The 12,437-nt window shown below is 37.5% G+C and overlaps 1 protein-coding gene across 2 annotated transcripts in view; it reads left to right on the top strand.

Moving 5' to 3' along the window:
• LOC140740537 (adhesion G-protein coupled receptor G1-like) overlaps positions 1-12,437 on the top strand; it is an 86,837-nt gene that overhangs the window by 57,504 nt on the left and 16,896 nt on the right. The gene's annotated exons all lie outside the window — the stretch shown is intronic.

Here is a 12,437-nt window from a genome sequence, read left to right as displayed (position 1 = left end):
ACAACTTTGTGGACCAAAAGGCCTGTACTGTGCTGTAGATTTTCTATGTTTCTATGTTTTATCAGAACGCTGTCTTTTAGTTTATAATGACATTCGGAGGAGAAGAGAGAGAAGGGAGATGAAAAGGAGCGCCACACGTATCTAGATGGAGTGCGCTCATGGCGCTAGCAAAAAGGAACGTGCAGTGACTGCAAGGAGCTAGAAAACAAGGAAAAATTGACTAAATTAGCATAACAAAGATGGTGATGATTGGAACCATTACAGTATTTGATAGTAGTATTGAAAACTGGGTAACTTACATTGAGTGAAGTTATATTGTGATGTTAATGGTGTTAATGATGAAAAGAGAGCCAGCATCTTACTCAATGTTATTGGAGGAAAAACATATGAGCTGCTACGGAGCTTGTCAACCCCTGAAAAGCCAGCTGACAAAACATTCAAACAAATAATGGACACTCTCCAACAGCATTTAAACCAAAAACCACTGGTCATTGCTGAAAGATTTATATTTCACAAACGGAATCAGATCAAAAATGAAAGCATTCCTGAATATTGTGCTGAATTGGGCAAATTATCAGAGCATTGTCAATTTGGAGCTGGTCTATCGGACGCATTGAGAGACAGGTTAGTGTGTGCCATGCACTGAGAAACCACACAGAAGAAGCTCCTGTTTGAAAAAGACCTTACATCAGAGAAGGCGCTGAACATTGCAATATCATTGGTAACAGTAGCACAGGGTGCTTCAGAGATACAACAAAAATCTCTGGAATATGCTACAAATAAAATGTCACTGACAGAAATGATGGAAAGAAATGTTATTATTGTGGGAAAATGTCACATGACCCTGAGGACTGTTGGTTTAAAGACAAAGAATGCAGAAACCGGCAAACAGGGCCACATTGGCAGAGTATGCAAAGCTAGTAAACAGCAAAACAGGGACAAAATACAGAGAAACAAAAAACCCCAGAAAGGAAAATACAACAATGTATACAAAATGAAAGAAAGCAGTTCTGATGAAAACGACTCAGACAAAAGTGAATTGTCTTGTCTGCAACTTCACAGCGTGAAAGAGACAGATGATCAAAGAGTAATATGGATCACTCCACAAGTGGCAGGCGTGAGGCTGAAAATGGAGTTGGACACAGGCTCAGCTTTAAGAGTGATCTCTGTACATGACTACAAACAACTGTTTTCTCACATACCTCTGGAACAAACTAAACTACTACTAAAGACTTACACAGGACAGAGAGCACGTCCCAAAGGTGAAATTACAGTGACAGTGACCTACAGAGACAAAACAGAGTAGCTGAACCTGTATGTACTGAAAAATGGAGGACCACCATTGCTGGGATGTGAATGGCCCAGGAAAATCCAGTTGGATTGGCACACCATCAAGGCACTAGATGTGTCAGCAAAGAAGGGCAGCAAGGCCACATCAGAGAGCCTGTCACAAATACTTGCTGACTCTGTTCATGAAAGGAATAGGAACACTTCAGGGCATGAAGGCAAAGATTGAGATTGAGGAAAATTCATGTCCAAAATTTCACAAAGCCAGACCAGAGCCATATGCAATCTGTCCTACAGTAGATGCAGAGCTGAAAAATCTGGAGCAGACTGGGGTCCTGTCAAAGGTGGATTGGAGTGAATGGTCCATGCCTATTGTTCGAGTGATGAAGAAAACCTCCAGCACAAAACCAGGAAAACCAAGCAAGGTGCCCACATGTTGAGACTTTAAAGTGACTGTTAACCCAGTTCCCACACAGTACAGTATCATCTACCTCATATTGAAAACATCTTTGCTTCCCTATCAGGAGGGGAACATTTCACAAAATTCGATCTGGCCCAGGCTTATCTCCAAATGGAAATCAAAGATGCATCCAAGGAATACCTGATAATAAATACACACAAAGGACTTTACCAGTACAACAGTTTGGTGTTTGGGATAGCATCTGCTCCTGCAATCTGACAAAGGGCAATGGACCAGGTTCTGCAGGGGATTCCAGGGACTCAGTGTTACCTAGATGACATCATTGTCACCGGCAAAGATGACGATGAACATCTTTCTAACCTTGAACAAGTGCTCACCAGGTTACGAGAATACAGTATGGACTCAGAGCTAATCGACAGAAATGTGAGTTTTACAAAAAGGAAATCTCATACTGTAGGCATGTGATCAACAAGGATGGCTTACAAGACAAGATAGAAGCAGTGCTTAAGGCAGCACCACCTGAAAATGTGTCTCAGCTAAGAGCATATCTTGGACTAGTGACAAGTTCCTGCCTAACCTATCCACAGTCCTACACCCACTAGATGCACTATTACAGACAGGGACACAATGGAAGTGGACTCAGAGCTGTGAGAAAGCTTTTCAAGAAACTAAAAGACTCATAACTTCAGAAGAGGTGCTCACGCACTTTGACCACTCCTTACCAATCCGACTAGCTTGTGATGCCTCACCCCATGGGATAGGAGCTGTATTATCGCACAAGTTTCCAGATGGCTCAGAAAGACCAATAGCCTTTGCCTCAAGAACTCTAACTTCAGCTGAATGCAACTATGCACAGATTGACAAAGAGGCCCTAAATCTCATGTGGGGAGTCAAGAAATTCAGTCACTACCTGTATGGTCAAAAGTTTACCCTGTTGACTGACCATCAGCCTCCCGTGTCAATCTTCAAGAGATGGTCTCTTTTCTTAGGAGGTCACATATATGACATTGAACACAAGGGGACCAAGCAACATGGAAACGCAGATGGTTTGTCACATTTACCACTGCTGACTTCAGAGATATCTACACAAATGGATTCAGCAGAGGTCTTTCACACAACAATAGTTCAACAATTACCAGTAACAAACAGCCTCATTGAAAGAGAAACACGCAATGACCTTATGTTGTCAAAAGTGTATGACATCACAGTAAAGGGATGGCCAGCGTGTGGTAACACACTGTTTCTAGCCTTCTCAGCGAGGAAGGAGCAGTTGTCAGTGTGTTGGGGAACACTAATATGTGGTTCATGAGTTGCACACCAGAGTGCTGGAGGAACTGCACAAGGGCCACCTGGGTTCCGTGAAGATGAAAAGTCTTGCCCGTGCCTATGTGTGGTGGCCAGGAATCGATAAACAGATTGAGGACTTGACCAAGAACTGCTCTGGATGTCAAAAGATCCAGAACACACCACCACAAGCACCTCTCCATCTGTGGAAGTGGCCCTCATCACCATGGCAACAACTGCACATCGACTTTGCTGGATCATTCATGGACTCTATCTTTTTAATCGCCGTTGATGCACATTCCAAATGGCCAGAGGTCATCAAAATGAAGACAATCACATTGGAAAAGGCCATTCCAGTTCTGAGGACTATGTTCATCAGGAATGGCATACCAGAGCAAATCTGCACAGACAATGGACAACAATTTGTCTCTGAAGAATTCCTAAGTTTTGTGAAGAACAATGGAATCAAACACTTTACATCTGTCCCCTACCATCCATCCACAAATGGCTTGGCAGAAAGTTTTGTGCAGACATTCAAGAAAGCCATCAAGGTAATGGACAGCGAAAATCGACCAATGCAACACAAGATAGACAACTTCCTCCTTGCTTATCGTAATATAGTACAGTCGTCCCTCAGTATCCGCAGGGGATGGGTTCCAGGACCTCCACGGATACCAAAATCCGCAGATGCTCAAGTCCCTTATATAAAATGGCATAGTATTTGCATATAAACCTACACACATCCTCTCGTATACTTTAAATCATCTCTAGATTACTTATAATACCTAATACAATGTAAATGCTATGTAAATAGTTGTTATACTGTGTTGTTTAGGGAATAATGACAAGAAAAAAAAGTCTGTACATGTTCAGTACAGACGCAACCATCGTAGCTCTTCTGGGAACACTGATGCTGCCTTGGCATCAGCCGATGCCAATTCTCTCATGATCTTTAAGTTCTTGAGGCTGTAGCACTTTATGCAGCTAGCCAGCTATCTCTTACTAGCCTTAAACTCCTTCCTCTCACTCACAACACAAGTAGCAAACGATGCTCAAACAATAAGTGCTGGAGAGAGCCTGAGGATTTGTGAAATGGCAGGAGGCTACAGCAGGGTATGCCTACACATCACTTCATTCACGTGGATTCAGTGTAGTGCTCGGTGAGCAACAAATTCAAGTTTTGCTTTTTGGAACTTCTTGGAATTTTTTTTTTGAATATTTTCGATCCATGGTTGGTTGAATCCACGGATGCGGAACCCACAGATACGGAGGGCCGACTGTACATGCAACCACTAATCAGACTCCAGCGATGATGTTTCTGAACAGGAACCTGAGGTCCAGCATGGATCTTCTCAAACCAGATGTACGGCAGGATGTGGAGAACAGACAGTTCAAACTCTTGAACACTAAGTCAACACGAAGCTTCAGTGTGGGACAGTCAGTTCTTGCACATGATTACCAGACTGAAAAGTGGCAGCCAGGTACAATTTCCGCCATAGACGGGTCACTGATGTATACAGTGGAGATGGGAGAGAAGGATTGGAGGTGAAAAACACAATGGGAGAGCCCTGCTGGCAGCCGATGGGGTAACATCTCTTTAAATTTGCTCTTACCTTACCTATCTCTTTATTTCCTACCAGTTTCCTTGAAACCTTATTATAAATCTTAATATTGCTCTAATATGTCTTTGAGAAAGACAAAAGCCTCTGCAAAAGAAAAAGAAAAAGAAGATGACTCTCCAACTACTTTGGAATCAATTGGTGATTTCCTTAAAAAGCGAAGAACAGAACTCTCTGAGGAATTGCAACATCTTAACGTCAAGTTGAACACCATTCAACAAAGTTTAATCGAACCTGAAAAGCAAATTAAAGAGAATAAAGAACCTTTGTCATTACTGGAAGCAGACTTAGAAAACATAAGTAAGCTTTGCAAAAAATTATTATTATCTAATGAAAAATTAACAAAGAAGATTACCAACCTGGAAAGCAGAAGCAGAAGGAACAATCTATGTATTCTGGGTCTTGAAGAATCAATTGAAGGTGCCCACCCCATGGAGTTCTTTGCAAGCTTTTTGAAGCAGCTATTCCCTGACTTATTGCCATCCATACCTAAGTTGGAACACGTCCATCAATCACTGGTCCCCAAAACAAAGGCAGACGAGCGTCCCAGGTTGGTCATTTTATATTTTCATGAATTTCATACTAAGGAGCTTGTAATCCAACATACCCATCGATTTGGAACGATTGATTTCAATGGGAAGATGATTAGATTCATGGAAGATTATACACTGGAGGTTATGGCTGAACATGTTAAGTGCAAAGAGGTCATGTCACTGCTTTATAAGAAAGGGTTTAAGCCCTCCCTTTGTTTCCCCGTACATCTTAGAATCATTTTGAAAAATGGTGAGCAGAAATGGCTGGGATTGGTTGAACATGCACATAAGTTTTTGGAAGCAGAAGATTAATTGTGTTATATCTCTTACAAGAGATCTTTTAAATATCTTTTAAATGTTGGACAGAATAAGGTTTTAATTAACTTACTTTTTGACCATTTATATATCTTGTTTTTTGATAATTTCTTTGATATTTTTTACTATTTTATTCTTTTTTGTGAGGTCTTTATATACATATATTTCTTTAGAAATTGTTAAAAATGAATCCTCTTATGTTTTGGATTTTTGATCTAAGTTTTTTCTCTGTTTTGTCTGGGTAGGAACATAACAACCTTGAATGTTTTTGGAGTTTTGCAAGCAGGATTCCTTGGGAAGGGTTGTCTTTAGGGTTAGCATGCCGGCTGTCCTTTGACTGGCTTTTTTGGCTTTGGGAGGGGGAGGGACGTGGGATTTCTTTTTTCTTTTTTTTCTGGAAGCTGGGTTGGGCTACCATCCAAGTTTTCTATTTGAGTACCTTATTTATGGTCTGCCCTTTGGATCTATTGATTTATGTTGAGATCTTTTAACTCTTCTGTTAATTAGAATTTAAAACAAAGCAAAATATTAATTTACTTAGTTTTAATGTGAAATGGTTAAATCATCCTGTGAAACGGAATAAGTTCTTTTCTTATATTGAAAAGTTAAGGGCCCCCATTATTTTACTACAAGAAATGTATGTATGTAGTTGTGATAATGCAAGCCTTTTTAATTGGTGGAGGGATCTACAATTTCATTCTTCATTCAGAGCAAAATCTTGAGGGGTCTCGATTTTTATAGATAATACAATTTCTTTTGTTCAACATAAGGTTGTCTCTGACCCTAATGGGCGATTTGTCATAGTGTCATGGAAACTAGATAATAAATTAATTGTATTTGCTAATTTATACACCCCCAATGTGGATGACCCAGGATTTTTTGTGTGTTTCTTTTCAGTCTTGCCAGATTTGAGTTTTTATTCTTTAGTGATGGGAGGAGATTTTAATTGTTGTCTAGACACAGTATTAGATCGTTCCTCTCTTAAATTAGCTGCACCTAATAAATCAGCTTTATTTATTCAATCCTTTCTAACGAAATGTCATATTGTTGATGTCCGGCATTTTCTTCTCTCATGGCCATCATTCCTATACTAGGATTGATTTTTTTTTATTGATAGTCAAATGATTCCATTAGTTTGATCCATTGAATATAAAGAAATCGCTGTATCCTACCACTCTCTTGTATTTCTATCTTTAAATCTTCCTGGTTTCACTCACATGAACAGATCTTAGTGTTTTAATTCAGCTCTCTTATCTGATAACGACGATCTAAAATTTCTGAAGAATCAAATTGCTCTTTTTTTAAAGAAAATGCGTTGAAAGAGACTTCTAGTCTTATCATTTGGGACACTGTTAAGGTGTATATCAGAGGACAAATTATCTCCTGTACTGCATATATTAAGAAAAATGCTAATAAAGAGAGAACTGGATTAGTTAATCAATTAAAACAATTAGACCAGAAATATGCTTTGGCACCGGACCCTGAACTATACAAAAGACATATTGAAAATAAAACTAAATATGATCTTCTTATAACATATCCAATTGAAGGCCAACTTTTAAAAGATAGAAGCCAATTCTATAATCATGGAGAGAAAAACAGGAAACTATTGGCTAATCAACTGAAGACATTTATAGCTAAATGGCAAATTAAACAAATTTGCAAAACCAATGATGATATGACAACTGACCATTTTGAATTAAATGACACTTTCAGAGATTTTTATTCTAAATTGTATAGTTCTGATTTTATTAAAGATAATACTGCAATGAACAATTTTTAGATCAATTAAATATTCCTGGACTTTTGGTTGATAATTGAAAGCAGTTGGATCAACCTATTTCTCAGGAGGAAATCACTGAGGCTATATGTTCATTGCACTCTGGGAAATCTCCAGGACCTGACGGATTCTCTGGAGAATTTTATAAGGCTGTTTCTTCATTGCTTATACCTTATTTATGTTCTACCTTTACTGAGTCCTTCAAGGTTGGTAGGTTGCCACAGTCTTTTTATCAAGCTTTGCTTATTCTTAAAAAGAATAAAAATCCCACTGAATAATGTTTGCTATCACGTTTGCTGTTGTGTGCTGGAGCAGCAGGTTGAGGGTAGCAGACACCAACAGAATCAACTGTTATGAACCCCGTAACTGGGTGACTTACCAGCGAAGATAGAGACGTCCGTTGAAGTCTGATGATACTATTTTTAACAGTATTTATTAGTAAAAATATACTAAACCTAAAAGTGCGGGTATAATAATAATCAATAAGAAATAAGCTCTATCGTTGTCTAGGGGATAATGTATTGTCCGATGGAAATATATAGTTCATTCAGTTCATACAGGCTGCAGCCGTTGGGGACCGCTGTGTTGCAATTGTTGGAGAGAGCGAGAGATTAGGAGAAAAACTTGCCAGTTTTCCTTTATGATTTCTATCCGTCAGGTGTCTTGTTATCATGGCCGTTCAAGTGTGACCTCTCCTTTAGCTAAACTGTTCTTCCGTGGTGAGCTCGCCACCCAGGCAAGGGAGGATGCACAAGAGGCCCCACCGGCTTTCGCTATAAAACGCTGTCACGGGATTTCTAGCGTTTCTCCTGGTGCGTCTAAAGGGGTGTTTCCCAGACCCCTCTTTTATCCTTACTCACGGGGTCTCAGATGTCAGTCAGGTTGGGATGATGCAATCCCTCAACCAGACCACTCTGGTTGTCCCCGAGGGGTTTCAATGAATAGTACAGTACTCAATACACAATTCCTTCTCCAAGAGACAATGGCAGTTATCAGTGGTTCCGTTCCGCTGATGTCAGGACACATTCCAAACCTTGTGTATTCTGGATGTCTCTCTCTCATTTCCTGGGTCTCAGACCCGAAATAATAGCAATCTTGCAATTCTCAAAAAGGAGGGGATGACTTTGTACCCTTCGGCCCCTCAGAGTTGCTCCACCTTCGTAACACAACAAACTCATTCGTAAGGCCAGTGATGTTGTGGAGGTGGAACTGGACTCTCTGACGGTGGTGTCTGAAAAGAGGATGCTGTCCAAGTTGCATGCCATCTTTGAAAATGTCTCCCACCCACTACATAATGTACTGGTTAGGCACAGGAATACATTCAGCCAGAGACTCGTTCCACTGAGATGCAACACTGAGCATCATAGGAAGTCATTCCTGCCTGTGGCCATCAAACTTTACAACTTCTCCCTTGGAGTGTCAGACACCCTGAGCCAGTAGGCTGGTCCTGGACTAATCCATTTGGCATAATTTACTTACTATTATTTAATTATTTATTGTTTTATATTGCTATATTTCTACACTATACTTGGTTGGTGCAACTGTAACAAAACCCAATTTCCCTCAGGATCAATAAAGTATGTCTGTCTGTCTGTCTGAATGCCCTTCATATAGACCAATCTCTTTACTCAATGTTGATGCTAAGATCCTATCTAAATTTTTGGCCCATAGACTCGAAAATATTATACCTTCTATAATATCTGATGATCAGACAGGATTTATTAAAAATTGATATTCCCATTTTTTTACAATATTTTTATTCAGAAGAAAATAAACAAGATTTACAGAGTGCAACACATAGATACATCTCAACATAACTTGTGTACATTCATGTATTGTAATAAAATTGATCAAAATGTTATAGCATAACACATAAAGGTATACCACTCTGTAATCAAAAATTTAAAGATAAGTCATACATCATAAAAGAAATTTTTAATATAAAAAAGTCAACCCCCTACCAACTACCAAAGAAAAAAGCTGATGGATGACAATGGATAATTAGAAAAAAAACATATTCACTTAAGAAGAGAAGATAAAAATATACATAAAAGTCTGTGCACTGTTAAACTTTATAAATTGGAAAAGTAATTTAGGAAAGGTCCCCAATTATCATAAAAAGATTGTTTTGAATTTAAGACTGAGCAGCAGATCTTTTCTAAATTTAAATACGACATAATATCACGTAGCCATTGAAGATGTGTAGGAGGGGTAGACTCCTTCCATTTAAGCAAGATTGTTCTTCTTGCTAAAAGAGAGGTAAAAACTGAAAACCTGTAGGTTAGGAGTTTTAAAGTTATATCTTCATTTGCAATTATATCAAACAAGGCAGTAAGGGGATTTGGGTCAAATTGGACCCTAAAATGTTCAGAGAAAGTATGAAATACTTCCCGCCAAAACTTTTCAATTGTAGGGCAAAACCAAAACATATGAATTATAGAGGCATCAGCAGAGTTGCATTTATTACAAAATGGAGAAACATTCGGGTAAAAACTGGAGAGCTTCTGTTTAGAAATGTAAGCTCTATGAACCACTTTAAATTGTAGAAGAGAATGACGAGCACAGAAAGATGATTTATTAACCCATTTAAGAATTTTATTCCATCTACCATCAGAAATCTGACAATTTAGGTCATCCTCCCAAGCTTTTTTTATTTTATCGAAAAAGTCTTGTCTAGAATCAATCAACAAGTTAGAGATACTGGTAATAGAACCATTAACAAAAGGTTTTAAATTTAAAAGATCGTCCAGTAAATTTTTATCAGGACCTATAGGAAAAGTAGCTAATTGGAAACGTAGAAAATCTCTAATTTGAAGGTATCTCTAAAAATGTGTTTTTGGGAGTGCAAATTTATTTGACAATTAGTCAAATGAAGCAAGAGATCCTGAGATAAACAGGTCCCAAAAACACTTAGTACCTAGTTCAACCCAATCTTTAAAGACTTTATCAGATATGGAAGGGATAAAAAAAAATAATTAAGGAGAATGGGAGATGATAATGAAAAATTCGCTAAACCAAAAAATTTTCTAAATTGAGACCAGATCCTTAAAGTTTGCTTAACAATTATGTTATCTGTTGTTTTATTTGCTGAAAAAGAAGAGTATGATCCAAGAAGAGAGACAATAGAGAAATTTTTTACAGAATTAACTTCTAAGGAGACCCATGATGGGCAGTCTTTATGATAAATATAATAGGACCAGAAAATAATATTCCTTATATTGGCAGCCCAATAGTAAAGCCTAAAATTGGGTAGGGCTAGTCCACCCATCTCTTTATTTCTTTGTAAGTAAACTTTACTTAAACAAGCTTGTTTATTATTCCAAATATAAGAGGTTAAAATTGAATCTAAAGAATCAAAGTACATCTTGGGAATAAAAATAGGTAAGGCCTGAAAAAGATATAAAAATTTAGGAAGAATCTTCATTTTAATCGAATTAATTCGGCCAATTAGGGATAAAGAAAGAGGGGACCATTTAGAAAGCATCTTTTTCACATAATTCAATAAGGGGTTTAAGTTTTCTTTAAATAAATTCTTGAAGTTTTCAGTAATTGTTACACCTAGATATGTAAATTGACTTGTAACAATTTTGAATGGAAATTTGGCATTTGATGACATTAGGTCATTTAAAGGAAATAGCAAACTTTTATGTAGGTTCAGCTTATATCCTGAAAAAGAACTAAACTGAGAGATTAAAGAAAGAACCAAAGGTAAAGAAGTTTCAGTGTTAGAGATAAAAAGTAAAATATCATCAGCATATAATGAAATTTTATGAGACATACCTTCCTTTACTATACCAGAAATGTCCTTAGATTCTCGAAGTGCTGTTGCTAAGGGTTCTATAGCTAAAGCAAAAAGTAAAGGACTAAGAGGACAACCTTGTCTAGTTCCCCGCTGTAACTTAAAGGGCTTAGAAATTTGAGAGTTAGTAATAACCTGAGCGGTAGGAGACAAGTAGATTAATTTAACCCAATGAATAAAATTAGGCCCAAAATTAAACTTTTCTAAGGTCTTAAAAATACGACGTGTTACTGAAGAAACTTACAGATTTGGAGACCAGGAACCGAAGGTACAATATCAGAATTCTTGGGCTTCCTGAAAAACTGGAGGGTAATCAACCTATCGATTTTTGTGCTCAAATGCTGAAAGATTTATTTCCTGATATATTATCGGAACTACCAAAATTTGAGTGCGTTCACCGAGTTACCCCACCTAATTGGGATCTTGCCAAACCTCGCTCTATTATCATTCACTTTTATGACTATCAGATTAAAGAACAGATCCTTCGTGAATCAAGGAAGAAACGTTTATTACAATTTTGTGATCAACAGTTTCGGATCATTCAAGATTATCCACCTGAAGTTCTAAGAGCTAGACAGGCTTTTAAAGAGGTCATGTCTGACCTTTTTAAGCTTGGCTGTCGCCTTTCTCTCAGAGATCCGTGTAAACTCAAGGTTACTACTCCTGATAATAAGGTTTCTTGGATTACGAAGCCTGAAGAAGCAAAAAATTTTTACAAATTCTCCATCCTTAAATTTAACTTTGAGTTGTTTTATGTTAAATGTTTTAATTTCAGGTGTTCAATCAAGTAATTGGCACTTTGTTGATAACAAGGTTTCTTGGTTTTACGAAGTCTTAATCATTTGTTTGATTAAGTAACTGGCGCCTTGTTATCTTTCAAACTATGCAAAACTTGCAGGCAGACTGCATCTATTTTCTCTTTTGCTGTTTTTCGCAGCTCTTTTTAAACAATATGTTATATTCTCTCAGTGTTAAGTTGATTTTTACCTTCCTTTTAATAATTTGACTGAAAGTAATTATGTAGGGTATACATGTAGTAATTACTGAGGAATGAAACTATAGGGTGTTTTGCTTTACCTTAAATTCACTAAGATTTTTCCTATCTTTTGATTATTTATATACCTTTCGGTCTTTTACTGTTTTTCAATAGTATACAATATTCTATATTTCTTATTGCTGATTTTTGGTTTTTCATTATTTTGCCATTTTATCCTTTTACTTCTCTCCCTTGAATGCCTTAAATTAGTCATGTAGGAAGCAATCTAAACCGCTTCCCTTTTTAATTATCTTCTATTTGTTTCTTTACTTTTTTTTGCACCCACAAGTATATGCTGTTTTACTTATTGATTTTCCTTATCTGTCTTTCCTTTTTTACCAAGACTAATACTTATATTTTCCC

Source organism: Hemitrygon akajei, chromosome 17 (genome assembly GCF_048418815.1).
Source record: "Hemitrygon akajei chromosome 17, sHemAka1.3, whole genome shotgun sequence".
In the NCBI taxonomy this organism is placed as follows: Eukaryota; Metazoa; Chordata; class Chondrichthyes; order Myliobatiformes; family Dasyatidae; genus Hemitrygon; species Hemitrygon akajei.
This window is presented reverse-complemented; position numbering and strand designations above follow the sequence as displayed.